Source organism: Trifolium pratense, linkage group LG4 (assembly GCF_020283565.1).
Source record: "Trifolium pratense cultivar HEN17-A07 linkage group LG4, ARS_RC_1.1, whole genome shotgun sequence".
NCBI lineage: Eukaryota > Viridiplantae > Streptophyta > Magnoliopsida > Fabales > Fabaceae > Trifolium > Trifolium pratense.
Window position 1 is genome coordinate 53,999,638 of NC_060062.1, and position 16,360 is coordinate 54,015,997.

A 16,360-nucleotide genomic window follows, 5' to 3' on the forward strand; every position below is an offset into this window, starting at 1 on the left:
TTTTGATTTATTTCAGGAACAAACAAAACATCAGAGATAAGTTTCAAACCTGTGTGACCTTCAATGGCCACAGTTCCTTTGCCTTTTACTTCAATGTATGCTCCATTTCCAATCTTGACTTTAGAGAGAACATTTTCATCAAGCTCTCTGAATAGCTCACGATCATAAGTCATGTGATTTGTACAACCACTATCAATTAGCCAACTTTCCGTGGAGTAATTGGAAGCAAAACATGATGCAGTGAACAACTGCTCATCTTGTGATTCATCCTCAGCAACCTTGACTTCTTGTTGTTGTTGTTGAGATTTGCATATTTTTTCCACGTGCCCTAACCGACCACACTTGTGACACCTTACATCTGGTCTCCACCAACACTTTTTTTCTGGATGATTAGTTTTTTTGCAATGAGGGCAGGATGGATACAACTGAGTGTCACTGTTTTGATCATTGTTTTTGCTGTTTGAAAAACCTTCAGAGTTGTTGCGACCTTTTCCTTTTTTGTTGATTTGCAACTTGACTTGAAATGCACCCTCCATAGATTCCTCTTGCCTCATAAGCCTTCTTTGCTCTTGTGCCTTCAGTGCATGTAATACTTCTGCCAGTGTAATATCGCATAGATCTTTTGTGTTCTCCAAGGTGGCTATAGATGCTTCATATCTTTCAGGTATTGTCACAAGAATTTTTTCTACAATTCTTGAATCAGGAAACTCAGCACCCAGCAACCTAACCTTGTTGGCAATGTTGAGTAATTTATCCGAGTACTCTTTGATTGTCTCAGATTCTTTCATTCTTTGTTGCTCAAATTCTCTTCTTAAATTTATCACCTGCATGCTTCGTATCCTCTGGTCTCCTGCATATTCTTCTTTCAGATAATCCCAAATAGCTTTCGCTGATTTGAGAGTCATGATTCTAGTAAATACAGTTTTTGAAACACCAGCAAATAGACATGCTTTTGCTTTTGCCTTCTTGGTTTTTCTCTGTTTGTGATTTCTAATCTGAGCCATGCTTGGATTTTCTCCTAGTGGCGGAACATCGTAATCTTCTTCTACAGCTTCCCAAAGATCTAAAGCCTCTAGGTAGGATTCCATCCTCACAGCCCAAAGGTCATAGCTTTCTCCATCAAAAATAGGTGGAGCAACCTGCGAAAAATTTGTTCCGGCATCCATTTCACAGATCCCGTAAGAAGATTGCTCTGATACCAATTTGTTGGTTATTTAGTGAAATATAGTGATTGTATAAGCAAGAACTAAGATGTAATCTGACTGCAAAAAGGCTTATTATATTATTGAGCAGCAAAACTTGGTACTTATACAGCCATAAGGAAAAATAAAAAGGCAAAACATTTACTATGTAACTGATACTTAGAGACTTTAATTATTCTGATCCCAATAACTAGTTTAAACTTTATTGCCTAGAAATTAGGAGAAATAAACATTGATTGAGCAGCTCATGGGTCATTCCATCAAACAGTTTCAAACCTGTAATTTCCAATTTTGTCCTTGGTGTAATAGAAGAAAAAGAAATGAAGCAATGAAACAGCCATAGCAGAGTTGTTGGGCCACCTTCTTCCGACCTTCTTCCGGTTGATGTATACCCAGGAGCTCGCTTTATAAACCCGACTGATATATGAATGCTTTAATTTATTAATTTTTTCAAACAAAAACTCAAATTAGTTGCGATTAAACTCATGATATTGTGAGCATAAAAAAAAAAGGGTGAGAATCTGTGAAAGCTAGAAGGCAGTTGGCTGGGTAAAGGAACAAAGTGTAGTGGGCGGTGGGGAATCAAGTGGCGTTTAGGCAAATAGGTTGGGTTGATTTTACTTAAAAATTTAAGGGCCCGTTTGGTAGGCAGGATAACATAGTGACATGATAGGATATAAAACAGGATAAGGATATGATAACAATTATACTCAGTTATCATATCCTGTGTTTGGTGCACACAGGATAACAAACATGATAACTATTATATTTTGTTTTTAATACATACTTGCTCATTATAATATGATAAATTATATAACATATTTAATTGACAAAATTACTCTTGTAAAAAAATTGTTATTTTTTTAAAATTATTTTGTAATACTTTGAATTTTATAAATAAAAAATATAAATAAGTAATCAAATAACTTTATATAATTTAAAATAAAAATCATGAGAAAATAATCAAGTTTAATTTTTTATATGAATCATGATCAAATAAATAACTCAATAATATATACATGTTAGATAAGCCAAATAAATATATGATATATCTCATACGTAAATAATAAAACTACTATTGCAAAAGAATTATATTTAATTTTTTATAAAATTTAAATTAATATCCCTATTTGTCAATTTTTTAATAATCATTTTACTTTAAAATATTGTAATTTTAGTAAAATTTTGATTTTTTAGAATATATAAATTACAAAATTACCCCTGTGAGAAAATCATATATATATTTAAAAATTAATTATTTTACTATTTATATTTTATTAATTTTATTTTATGTATTTTAAAATATATTTTATAAAATAAATCAGTCATTTTTTTTTCTTCTTATCCTATCCTGCTGGTAACCCAGCTCAAATTCAGGATAAGAATTATAACTAGAGAGACAGAATAGGATAAACTTTAGGATTAACTTATCATATCCTGCTATATCACCAAACACTGGATTGCGGCAGGATATGATACAGTTATCCTATCCTGTCTCTTATCCTGTGCACCAAACGGGCCCTAATTAGTTTAAACAGGTTGGGTTTAGACAATATTAGTTCTTTTCACTTTCTATTAAAATAAATAGTTACTCTTGACCTGTACAAAAAAAAATTAGTTACTCATGATAAAAAAATTAAAAAAATAGTTACTGAAATTAAATAAAGTTATTTAACTAATTGAATCATTTTTAAGTGAGAATTTTTATTTCAAGGGTATTTTCGTCTTTTTAATTGTAATCAACATTTCTCTCTTCTCTATTTCTCTTCTCATTCCCTTATACCAAACAATCTATCAAATATACTCTATTTCTCACATCTTTATCTCTTCTCATATTCTCTCTCTCCTATTTCTCTCGCTCACTTTTTCTTCTCACAACCAAACACATCCTAAGGGTCATCAAAGCACAATAAAAATTCATGCATTATTATGAATAAAACTTCATTGTTTTTTTAATAGAAAAAAAGAGGACACCGATGGAGACAATTGATTGAGTAACAATTAAGGCAACAATTAGCTTTTTCACATTCAGGGACTAGAGTCATTAAGTAATTTATACAGCATTTTTTTTGGGCATCAACAAAGCATTCATAATGCATTTTCATCAAAGGTCATTGAAGCATTCGTCCCTTACCAAACATATGAAACACTAGGGACAAGGGTCATTAAGTTCATAATGCAAAATCACTCTTAATTGCAGTTACAGAATTGAATTTTGGGACTAAGGGTCATCAAAGCAGAATATATATATATATATATATTAAATTATGCATTATTGTGAATAAAAATTCAAAAAAAAAAATTAATAGAAAAGAGGACCGACAGAGACAATTGCTTGAGTAGCAATTAAGGCAACAACTAGCTTTTTCACATTCAAGGACTAGAGTCATTAAGTAATTTATCCAGCATTTTTTGGCCATCAAGAAATCCAATCCCTTACAAAATTTGAGGGTTTAATTGTTTAGAAGATTAAAGGTTTTCGAATAATCAAGAAGCCTGTCGTCGTTCCCAACAAGTATCGATTATAAATCAGATAGGGCAAATATGTTGGAATGAAAATTTTAAAAACGTGCGAAATTCCATTATCGTCAGACAAAAAACTGTCTATTAAACTATTGGTACACCAAACAGGATCTTGGAACAGAAACACTTTGCACAATTAAGGTTTTTTTGTTTTTCTCAAGCAGAAGATTGAATGTTCTTTTTTTTTTTGAAACAAGAAGATTGAATGTTCTTGAATGATCAAGAATGAGAAAAATGGCTAAAGTTCCTTTTTTCAAGTTGAAGATTGATGAATGTTGTGTTAATAACGAAGAATGAGAAAATGAATCATAATGAGAGATGAGAATATCTAAAGGGATGCCAAATTAATCAATCAATGTTAGTTAATGTGCTGATTTGATTTTATGTTAGTGGAATATGATAAAGTAGTGGAAATTATCTAATGTAAGTGAAGAGTTACATGAGTGAATTGTCATTGTTATTAGTGGAAGCACTTAGTGCTTAGTGGAGTGTTTAATCATTGATTAAGCACCTAGTAGTGGTGACTCTTTGATAGTTGTAACCATCACTACTCATGCTATATATATTCATGTGTATGAGATGCATTTGAAATAAGAAAAATACATGAATATTCAGCCCCAAAAATACTATCCTACTCTAAATTATGCAACAATATAGTTTATAATATATACCACCTCTAGAATACCACCAACAGAGTGGTATCAAAGCTGCAGATCCTTGCAGCTGCAGCAAAAACAACAAAAAATATGGCTTCCACAACCAACCCTTCCGCAGTTTATAGCAATGTTAAAGTTCCTTTGTTTGAAGGAGAGAATTATGATTTTTGGGCTGTTAAAATGGAGACTCTATTCACCTCTTTGGATGTCTTGGAGTTCATCCAAAAGGGGTATGAAGAACCAGCACCTAAAGCAAATGAAAAGGATGAAGAATCAAGCACCCGACTTGAAGAATTGAAGAAGAAGATCACAGATGCTGGAGTTCTCGGGATGATTCAAAGAGGAGTCTCTCTATCCATTTTCCCAAGGATTATGAGAGCAAAAACATCAAAGGATGCATGGACTATTCTACAACAAGAGTTTGAAGGAGACTCAAAGGTGAGAACTGTGAAACCTCAATCTCTTAAGAGAGACTATGAAAATGAAAGAATGAAGGAGAATGAGAGTTTGAATGAATACTTCAACAGACTCTCTGAATTGGTGAATCAAATGAAGTCACATGGAGATACAATAGATGATCGCAGAATTGTTGATAAAATTCTGATTAGTTTGACAGAAAAATTTGATCCTATGGTGGCTGTTATAGAAGAAACTAAGGACCTATCAACTATGTCAGTTCAAGGGTTGATGGGGTCTTTGAGATCTTATGAGCAAAGGTTGTTACGACGTTCTGAAAAATCAGTTGAGAGTGCCTTTCAATCTAAACTCAACATTCAGCCCAACAATGGTGAAAATAAGCCTCCAACACAAAATAGAGGTGAGTCTTCTAGAGGTGGCAGATTTGGAAGAGGCCGAGGTAGAGGCAGAAACTCACGAGGTAGAGGAAGAGGTGCGAATGATGGAAGATGGCATGAAGGAGCATCAAATAAATGGTGCAACATTTGTAAAAGTAACACTCATGCAGAGAAGGATTGTTGGAACAAGGGCAAATCACAATGTTACAATTGCAAGAGATTCGAGCACATTCAAAAAGATTGTCGTTTTGGCAATCAGCAGCATGCTTCATTTGCAGAAGGAGAAAATGATGAAGGTAATTTATTCTTTGCTTGTCAAAAGGCATTTCAAGAAGATAAAAATGTGTGGTATTTGGACAGCGGTTGTAGCAATCATATGACCGGAAAGAAAGAAGCTTTTATCAACATTGATTCTTCATTTGGCTCAAAAGTTAAATTGGGCAATGGAGAACATGTTGAAGTAAAAGGCAAAGGCAGCATTGGAGTTACAACAAAGCAAGGAAGCAAAGTCATTCATGACACTCTTTATGTGCCGGAGTTAGATGAGAACTTGCTAAGCATTGGACAACTTTTGGAGCATGGCTATTCTCTAAATTTTGAGAATCTAGAGTGCAGAATTTTTGATTCAAAGAGAAGAAATGTTGCTGTTGTAAAAATGACCAGCAATAGAAGTTTTCCACTTTCTCTTAATTACGAGAAAAATTTCAGCATGATGGCTAGAGAAGATAATGACTCTTGTTTGTGGCACAAAAGACTTGGGCACTTGAACTACAATAGTCTCAAGTTGCTTTATCAAAAGAAGATGGTGTATGGGCTGCCAATAATTGAAGAAAAATCTGGTGTGTGTGAAGGATGTATGCTTGGCAAACAACACCGCCAACCATTTCCAAAGGGAGGAGCATGGAGAGCTAAACAAGTGTTGGAACTTGTACACACAGATGTGTGTGGCCCTATGAATACTTTGTCCCATGCCAAAAATAGGTACTTTATCTTGTTTATTGATGATTTTACCCGCATGACATGGGTATATTTTATGAGACAAAAATCTGAAGTTTTTGGAATTTTTAAGAAGTTTAAAGCTTTTGTTGAGAAACAAAGTGGTAGGTTTATAAAAGTGTTGAGAAGTGACAGGGGGAAGGAGTACACCTCAAATGAATTTCACAAATTTTGTGAAGATGAAGGTGTTGAAAGACAGCTCACTGTTGGCTATACACCTCAGCAAAATGGTGTATCTGAAAGAAAGAATCAAACCGTGATGGAGATGGCGAAGTCTATGCTGTTTGAGAAAGGTTTACCTAAAACCTTTTGGCCCGAGGCTGTTAATACTGCTGTGTATTTGCTGAATAGATGTCCAACAAAGGCTGTATGGAATAAGATTCCATTTGAAGCTTGGAGTGGAAGAACACCTTCGGTGAACCACCTTAAAGTTTTTGGGTGTGTTTGCTATGCTCAAATTCCTAAACAAAAGAGGACAAAGCTGGAAGAAACAAGTGAAAGATGTGCCTTTATTGGCTATAGTTCCATGTCAAAGGGCTATAGACTTTACAACATGAAGACAAACAAAGTGATCATTAGCCGGGATGTTGTATTTGATGAGAATGCTTCTTGGAATTGGGAAGAAGACAAAACGGAGGAGAAAACAGTCCCTGCAATTTTATTACAACAAAATTCAGCAGCTGAAAATGAGCAACCAGCCCCATGTACACCAAGTTCTTCATCATCTCCAAGTTCACCAATTTCAAGTTCATCATCTCCGAGCTCAACTCCAATAAAATTGAAAGACTTGAGTGATATTTATGCAAGGTGCAACTATTGTGTTGTGGAACCAGAAAATTTTGATGAAGCAATCAAAGAAGATGTTTGGAGGAATGCGATGCAAGAAGAAATAGATGCAATTGAGAAGAACAAAACATGGCAGCTAGTTGAAAAGCCAAATGACAAAGAAGCTATTGGAGTAAAGTGGGTGTACAAATTGAAACATAACCCTGATGGTTCAATCCAAAGAGCCAAGGCTAGATTAGTAGTCAAAGGCTATGCACAACAACCTGGAATTGATTATAGTGAGACTTTTGCTCCGGTTGCACGATTGGACACTGTAAGAACAATCATTGCGTTAGCAGCTCAAAAAGGTTAGAATTTGTACCAACTTGATGTGAAGTCAGCTTTCTTGAATGGAGAATTAAAGGAAGAGGTGTATGTGCAGCAACCTCAAGGCTTTGTGTCTAAAGGCCAAGAGGAAAAAGTTTACAGGTTGAAGAAAGCTCTCTATGGGTTGAAACAAGCCCCTAGAGCGTGGTATAGTGAAATTGACAGCTACTTCGTTCAGCAAGGATTTCAAAGAAGTCAAAGTGAACCTACCTTGTATGTGAAACATCAAGGTAAAGATGATATCCTTCTTGTTGCCCTTTATGTTGATGATTTGGTGTATACTGGTAACAACAAGAAAATGGTTGAAAATTTTAAAATAGAGATGATGAAAAAATATGAGATGAGTGATCTTGGCTTGCTGCATCATTTTCTTGGCATTGAGGTTTACCAAGATGAGTATGGAGTTTTTATTTGTCAAAAGAGGTATGCTGAAAATATTTTGGAAAAGTTTGGCATGCATGGCTGCAAACCTGTGGATATTCCTTTAGTGGTGAATGAAAAATTAAAGAAGGAAGATGGTGGAAGATTAATAGATGCAAGCATGTATAGAAGTTTGGTTGGAAGCTTGTTTTATCTTACAGCTTCAAGGCCCGATTTAATGTTTGCTGCTAGTTTACTCTCAAGATTCATGAGCAAACCAAGTCATTTACATCTTGGTGCAGCAAAAAGAGTTCTAAGGTATGTCATGGGAACCATGGAGTATGGAATCAGATTTGAGAAAAATTCTAAATTTGAAGCTAAAGGCTACTGTGATAGTGATTGGGCTGGAAGTGTTGATGATATGAAGAGCACTTCAGGTTATGTATTCAACCTTGGTTCAGGTGTGATCTCTTGGTGCTCAAAGAAGCAAGATACTGTGGCGCAATCTTCAGCTGAAGCTGAGTATTTAGCAGCTGGTTTGGCTACACAACAATCACTTTGGTTGAGAAGAATATTGGAAGACATTGGAGAGAAGCAAGAGGGAAGTCTCCAGCTTCATTGTGACAACAAATCAGCTATTGCCATGGCAAAGAATCCTGTTTTTCATAGCCGGACCAGACACATTAACATAAAGCATCACTTCATTCGAAGTGTGATTGAAGAAGGAGATGTGCAGTTGATTTTCTGCAGTTCACAAGAGCAGCTTGCAGACATCTTTACTAAAGCACTACCAAGAGGAAGATTTCAGCAACTTAGAGAAGCAATGGGAGTTAAAGAGCAGCACATTAAGGGGGAGTATGTTAGTTAATGTGCTGATTTGATTTTATGTTAGTGGAATATGATAAAGTAGTGGAAATTATCTAATGTAAGTGAAGAGTTACATGAGTGAATTGTCATTGTTATTAGTGGAAGCACTTAGTGCTTAGTGGAGTGTTTAATCATTGATTAAGCACCTAGTAGTGGTGACTCTTTGATAGTTGTAACCATCACTACTCATGCTATATATATTCATGTGTATGAGATGCATTTGAAATAAGAAAAATACATGAATATTCAGCCCCAAAAATACTATCCTACTCTAAATTATGCAACAATATAGTTTATAATATATACCACCTCTAGAATACCACCAACAATCAACTTCAGGTTGTTTAAAATCAAACCAAATTAGAAAACTGAAAAATGAGAATTTGACCTTTGCTCACAATTGTTTAATATCTAAAGGGATGCTAGAATTTGCAATCGCAGTTGAATTACCTGAATTTGAAGAGAATTCATAAAATCACCAATGTCTATCGCCTGACAAAGCTGAAGGAGCTTATCAGAAACATTTTTGGAGATATCCCCACTGTTCAATTTCGCAAACAACCCACCAAGTTTCTTTGAGTTGTCTTCTATCTCCCGCTTCTTTGGTACATTTGCACGTGGACCTCCCAGTGCTTCCGATGTCTCGTTGAAAAGTCTTTTCAATGTATTGACGTGGTAAAGCAAAAATTAAAACCAAAAGATAATCAGACAAGGAACACAAGAAAAGCGAAATAAATTGTATAATTCAAGACTTATGCTTTCTGACTCAAAAATTAAACACCAGTAAATTTAGTTAGTCATTTCATTCAAAGAAAAACCCAAAGTTACTGAAAAAATAAAAGAAATAGTACTAGGTACTCTTGAATTATCACCAGTCTGCACAGTAGGTGGTGGAGCTGCTGGTGCAGCAGCCGGTTGAACAGGTTGCGGCTGAGGGGGATGGGGAGGTTGACTTGATCCCACCCCAGGTCTTTAAACGCCAGCAGAACTAGGGATTGGCATGAATCCCATTGGATTAGTTGTTTAGAAGCCGCAACATGTGGCAAGTTGTGGCTATGACCCAAGTTCATTTGTGATGGATCAGGAGGTGTAAGCTGGTAAGGTGGGTTGGTAGGCTGGAATGGTGGATTGTCGTTTGTCTGAAAGAGTAATCCTAAGGTCACACCTTCTAACACACTCTTTTAACACACACCACTTATAATTAGCCACATCATCCGATTTTTTTATTTCTTAACCTGTTAACCGGTTGAACAGGTTGTTATGTTACAAAAAAAAATGACACTTTTTTTTCGTCTCTCTCCCATGAATTTGTTTTGTTCGCTAATCTCCCCTGCCTTGTCACTTTTTTTTGCTTCGTCTGAACATTAAGAGTTCGTTTCTTGTTTTAATTTTTTTACAATCACAATAAAGTTTCTACCAATTGTATACATGTTTTTCTAATTACTTTTCTGTGTTATTTATTTTGCCCTCATTATGTAAAGCATAGCAGCAACCACAAAATCTCAATAGTTCACAACAAATTGGGGAAAATGTTTTGCAATATAATCAACAATAAAATCAAACTCCAATTTTACTATGATATGTTAACAGCAACAATATGAACCAAAAAGCTTAAGATTGTCGTCGCCGGAATAAGTCGCAACTTTCTCCGCCACATTGGCGAATCCGGGTGAGCATCCTTTCAAACTTGTGTGACCGGTGTGAGAAAGAAAAGAAGGTTTGAGAGAGCAACTATTACTTTTGAACAGAGGGAGAACAATGAAAGAGACAATCTAGTTTATGGGGTAGCTAGTTGATAAAGAAGATGAAAGGTTAATCCCCAAAATAATAATTAAAAAAAATAAATAAATGGTTCAAAAAAGCAAACCGGTAACAGGTACAAGAATTTAAAAGGTGGATGTAATGGCAAAATATGATTGGAGTGTGTTAGAGGAGTGTGATAAAAGGTGTGATGCTAGCATTACTCTTTTCTGAAATACAAAAACTTGTTTTATAACCTTGCAAGTAGTCAAAAATACTAGATAATATCATATTAGAATTTAAAGATTAACTTACATTATACAATTGAGAACCCAATGTGGGCTGCTGATAACACTCCACGTTTTTAAGCACAGGAGGAGTTTGAGGATCAAAAGTTCTCACGGGAGGAGGTGCTACAGCAGTACTTGAGAAGTTCAGCTACAAGAAAGAACGAATTAAAGATTAAAAGCAACTCATCCAAATCACTCAAACCAACTACTATAAAAGAAAATTGTATACAAGGAGGACTTGCTACTCAAGCCCACTAAATGATAATAAGTGTAAGCTGGTGCATGATCTTTCTCACTTTGTACCTTCCAATAACAAAATTAAAGCAAAAATACTTCATACACAAATAGTACCTACATGTCATAGTAGACAAGAAATTTCAAATGTACTTGTATATAAATGATATGAATGCCACTGCATGAGTTTGGACTTAAATTCCATACAACTTTTTTCCACTTCAAAACCAAACATTTGTAGTCAAAACTAAAACTGAATATACGCCACACATGGTGAATTTCAGAAGTCAACAATAAATTGACCATAAGAGTGGTCAAGGGATAAAATTCTTCACAATAAACTAGTTGTCTGTCAGTAATCAACTTAACAATAAGTAAATTTTATGGACGTAATCAGGGAATTGCTGAGGCAACTTTCACACTCTAAATATATTCACTTCAGAACTAATTTGGCCAAAGAGTTTTAAAAGAGAAAAATATGCATCAGATGAAATTTAACATTTGCTCATATCTTTTATGAGTAGTTAAGGTAACTTGATGATGAACATTATGTAGGTTCACAATAAGAGCTATCATTGGGACACCATGACATTGCAATTATGCCTGATATCAGAGATTTAGACAATAAAATAAAGTCAGATAAACTTAAAACAGTGATGGAGTACATCATACTTGATCAAAAAGCAAGAGCCGGAAAATACAGCACTAAGGAAGAGAATACAATAAATCATAAATAAACGAATGGCTGACTTTACCTCTAGTGTGCCCCACAAACTCCTTAATCTGCAGACAATCTGCAGAGACTATACCCATATAGAAGGAGATCCGTCTTCATCTGATGCAACAACAAGTTGTGTAGCAACACCAGGATTCCACTGCAAAGCTGAGTACCGCCGTCTAACTGAGTCTGCAAAGCTGTCAGTTCAAATAGGACATACAAGGTTACAATGAGTTCTTTTTGGCAAATGGCAATATAATATCAGGCTTTTTCAAAACCAAAAGGCAAGAGATGATCGAGTTACCTTATCACTGACTTTTGCTTCTTTAGGTCCCAAACCACTGGAGAATAAAACCAAAATTTTAAAAAATAAACAAAAAAAAAAATTATCATCCCAACGAACAATACAACAATGAGAAAAAAATATAAAGGTTGAAGTGAATGCTAATATGTGTTGCCCTTTACTATTCCAAGATAAGAATGAAACTTCCCCCTGGGAAGCAGAGCCACTACCCTGCACAGTGATCATAAACACTATATGTGTAAAAATATCAAATTATAGAGCCATATATTTAAAGATTAAGAGCATATTAATCCATCAAAAGAAGGGGTGACTAAACACCAGAGGCAAAAAAAATTTTGAGCTTTAACGGTGGAAAATGTGTAGGCTCTGAAGGATTGGCCAAATCCCATATGCAAATTTCACCATCCTCAGCCCCAGATGCAAGAAGATTGGGTGCAATTGTATTAAACTCAAGTCCACGAACCTGAAATATAAGAATGTTGAAGATATGATTTCAATAGAAAACACTACATATATGCCAGAGAACAAAGAAGACAATAAAAACTTGCAGCAAGTAGGCTCATAAAAACAGAGAAGAACATACCGGTCCCTTATAAGGTGTCCAACAAGAGAACGTTCATTTTTGTCCGAGCTGAGAAAATTTATCAGAAAAACAAAATCATCCGAAAGACATTGAGAAAATTGTATCATGCGACACTACAATTAAAACATTGATCAATAAAGCTATGAACCTACATACTGAATTAGAAGTGTATTTTATCAACAACTTCAACCAAACCAAAGAAAAACATGAAGCTAGCAAAGAAGCTCAATTTGTTTACGCAAACAGAAACTACCGTGTTTCTCCATTTTCATGACAATTGACAACCATTCTAGTATGGGAATTTAGTTTTGAGTTTCCCAACACATAGATTATGTATAAATGGCAGCCAAGATTATCCTTCACTTGCATCAAATCACAAAAATTGACAGGAAAATGCATCTCAAAACTCAGGATAATAAGGCATTGTATTTGTATTTATAAAATAAAATTAGTGGAATTTTGCATACAAAAGTGTAAAATTCAGGACCCAGCCATAGTGATATATTCATCAAGAAAGCAAATTGTAACAACGAGCAGAGAAAGTATATATTAAAATGAACCAAAATTCTCCAGACTTAAACCACCAAAGCATTTAGGACTATCTGAAAATTGTAACTGAACTATATAAAACAAAATTTTCAGCAAATTCCAAGATCAATCCATAACGTCAGAAAAACCTTTCTACTTCTCCAAAATCCGAATTACTGAAATATAATCATCTATCCAATCAATGCATTTCACAGTCTATTAAACAAAATCATCAATTCTTAATATGTAAAAAACAAAGCCCATGATTGAAAAAATAATCAAATTACCGTATCAGAGTGAGAGGATTCCAGATATCAATGTTTCCATCGAATAATTCACCAGCAACGAGACCAAGAGAAAAACCTTCAGAAGAAGAACCGTTTCTCGCCCAAGATAAACAGTTGAAATCGTCGGAGCTAGGGTATTCAGCAACAAGAGGCAATTCGGGATCAATAAGTAACCACTCTACTAGTTATTAACAATGTTAAAAGAGCGGTCAATAAGTAATCACTTGAGTAGCTAGGTCTTTCTAAAACCGGCAATATCTTCATGAGATATGGTTAGGTGTATAATGTTGCACGTTTAATAACAGCAAAATATAACTATGCACTGATGTTCACTATGCAATTATAATGGTAATGCTATCCCACCAGAATAAAATACACAAAAATGCTAGTACTTGAAGTATTCCTCAACTAGAAGTGGCATTTGAAGAGTCACTTGCTAATAAATAGCATTCAATTTGTATCATTTTCCCCTATTTTTTTAACCATGCCATATAGAAATCCAAGAAAAAGTTTACCAGGTTCCGTGGACAGTGCAATTCGGTACTTCAATATCACAAGTTCTGTCGAAAGTTGTTCAGAACCCAAAAGTTTTAGATACTCCATTGCTGTGGTCAGCAACCCTTGACTTGCTAAGATTTCAGCATATTTCTCAAAGAGCTTGCACAGAGAGGCACTAAAGCGCTTCTACCCAGTTGCCAAGGCAAGAACAATAGTTTTTTCCATCAAATCCTAACAACGAATAATTGTCAGTTGTCAAGCTGTACTATTGGTAAGTGGGAATTTTATATTATAGTTATATTATACATATTTGCATGTACAAATACGAGTATCAACCTTACCTGAAGAAGGTCAACATAAGATTTCCCTTCATACTCATCTAACAGGCACCTTGACCAAATTTCAACTGTTTTATCAATATTTCCAGCACATATAATTTCAACTGATTGTACACCATGCATATAGGGGGGATAGGCAGCTCAAATCATAGAATTACCATATTAAGAAAACTTGTTCCCACATTTACTTCGGACATAAAATGCCTGCCAGTTAACAAATCAACCTTGAAAGCTGGGATTCAATAGAAAGTTCAGAGCACCTGTTATTGTTCCCTAGTTTCTATCCTGTAACCAAAGCTTCAATCATCTCTCTAGAGTCTCTCCACATATAGACAGTGGTCTCATAATGAATCTAAAATAATGACAGGCTGCTATTACAGATTTCGGTTTCCAAATCACCGTTGAACTTGTACACTGCTATGTTCAGCAATAAAAGGTTTTGTATTTATCAAGCAGAAGATTGAATCTTATTAAATGATCAAGAATAATAAAAATGGATAAGGTTCTACCTTTTTTCAGTTACTAAATCGAATACTTACATTTAAAATTATCAACACAAATCTTATACCAGTGGCATTTGCAAAATCACTTCATATTGTAGTTCCAAAACTGCATTTAGGGACTAAGGGACCATCAAAGCAAAATAGATAATAGCATTTAGGGACTAGGGTCAAAAACTAGCTTTCACATTAAGGAATCATCCAACCTTTTTGGGCCACCCTTACAAAAATCATGGAACAAAGTCTATCCATCCACATTTTGAATAAATTTCATATTAAAATTACTTTGCTTTGAAAGCCACCAACCAACTTTTCGATTATGAATAAAGAATTCATAATGCATTTTCTCAAAGGTCATTGAGGCATCCATCCCTTACAAAATTTATGTAACAATTTACAAAATCACTTCTAATTGCAGTTGCAAAATTGAATTTAGGGACTAAAGGGTCATCGAAGGAGAATATATATCCATTCATGCATTATTATGAATAAAAATTCATAATTTTTTTTAATCGAATAGCGAACACCGATAGAGACAATCGCTTGAGTAGCAATTAAGACAACGACTTGCTTTTTTACAATCAGGGACTACAGTTATTAAGTAATTTATACAGCATTTTTTGGACATCAAGAAAGCATTCATAATGCATTTTCATCAAAGGTCATTGAAGCATTTGTTCCTTACAAAACATATGAAACATTAGGGACAAAGGTCATTAAGTTCATAATGCAAAATTACTTTTAATTGCAGTTGCAGAATTGTATTTCGGGACTAGGGGTCATCAAAGCAGAATATATATCCATTCATGCATTATTGTGAATAAAAATTCATAATTTTTTTTAATAGAAAAGAGAACGCCAATAAAGACAATTGCTTGAGTAGCAATTAAGGCAACAATTAGCTTTTCACATTCAGGGACTAGAGTCATTAAGTAATTTATCCAGCATTTTTTGGGCATCAAGAAATCCAATCTCTTACAACATTACTTTTCCACTATGAATAAAGAATTCATAATGCATTTTCCTCAAAGGTCATTGAGGCATTCATCCTTTACAAAACTTATGTAACATTAGACACAAGCATCGTTCAGTTCATAATGCAAAATCATTTCTAATTGCAGTTGCACAATTGAATTTAGGGACTAAGGGTCATCAAAGCAGAATATATATCTATTCATGCATTATTATAAATAAAAATTCATAATTTTTTTAATAGAAAAGCGGACACCGATAGAGACATTTTCTTGAGTAGCAATTAAGGCAACAACTAGCTTTCACATTCAGTGACATTTAATCGCTTACAAAAATTGAAGGTTCATTTTTTTTCCGAAGCAGAAGATTGAAAGTTCGACAACCCATCATCGTTACCAATAGGTATTGATTATAAACCAAATGGGGCATATATGTTGGAATCAAGTTTCCAATAAGCAGAATATTGGAAGTTATTGGGACAGAACATGTTTCATCAAATAAAGTTTCATGTTTTCAAGCAGAAATTGAATGTTCTTGAAATATCAAGAATTAAAAAATCGGCATCACAACATGTATCAATTGTAAACATGATATTGGCACATAACACATTTTTGCACGATTAAGGTTTTTTTGTTTTTGTTTTTCTCAAGCAGAAGATTGAATGTTCTTGATCTAGGGTTTATTCCTTTTATCAAGTAGAAGATTGAATGTTCTTGATCTAATGCTAATTTTATCATTTTCGTACATTCTCATTGTCCAAAAACCATAGCTTCTAAGTCTAATTCACCAAGGGACAACTCTACTAATTAAATAAGTCA

The 16,360-nt window shown here is 34.5% G+C and overlaps 1 protein-coding gene across 2 annotated transcripts in view; it reads right to left on the minus strand.

The window, feature by feature from the left end:
• LOC123924504 (myb-like protein L) overlaps nucleotides 1-14,956 on the minus strand; it is a 29,908-nt gene extending 14,952 nt beyond the window's left edge. For both annotated transcript variants that reach the window (XM_045977417.1, XM_045977415.1), the window contains exons 1-8: nucleotides 14,074-14,956; nucleotides 13,750-13,963; nucleotides 13,235-13,363; nucleotides 12,420-12,467; nucleotides 11,837-12,299; nucleotides 11,570-11,729; nucleotides 10,606-10,728; nucleotides 9,001-9,205 (exon numbers count right to left, since the gene is read on the minus strand). The gene's annotated coding sequence lies outside the window, so the exon portion shown is untranslated. The remainder of the gene's footprint in view (nucleotides 1-9,000; nucleotides 9,206-10,605; nucleotides 10,729-11,569; nucleotides 11,730-11,836; nucleotides 12,300-12,419; nucleotides 12,468-13,234; nucleotides 13,364-13,749; nucleotides 13,964-14,073) is intronic.
• Between the last annotated feature and the right edge of the window lie 1,404 nt (nucleotides 14,957-16,360).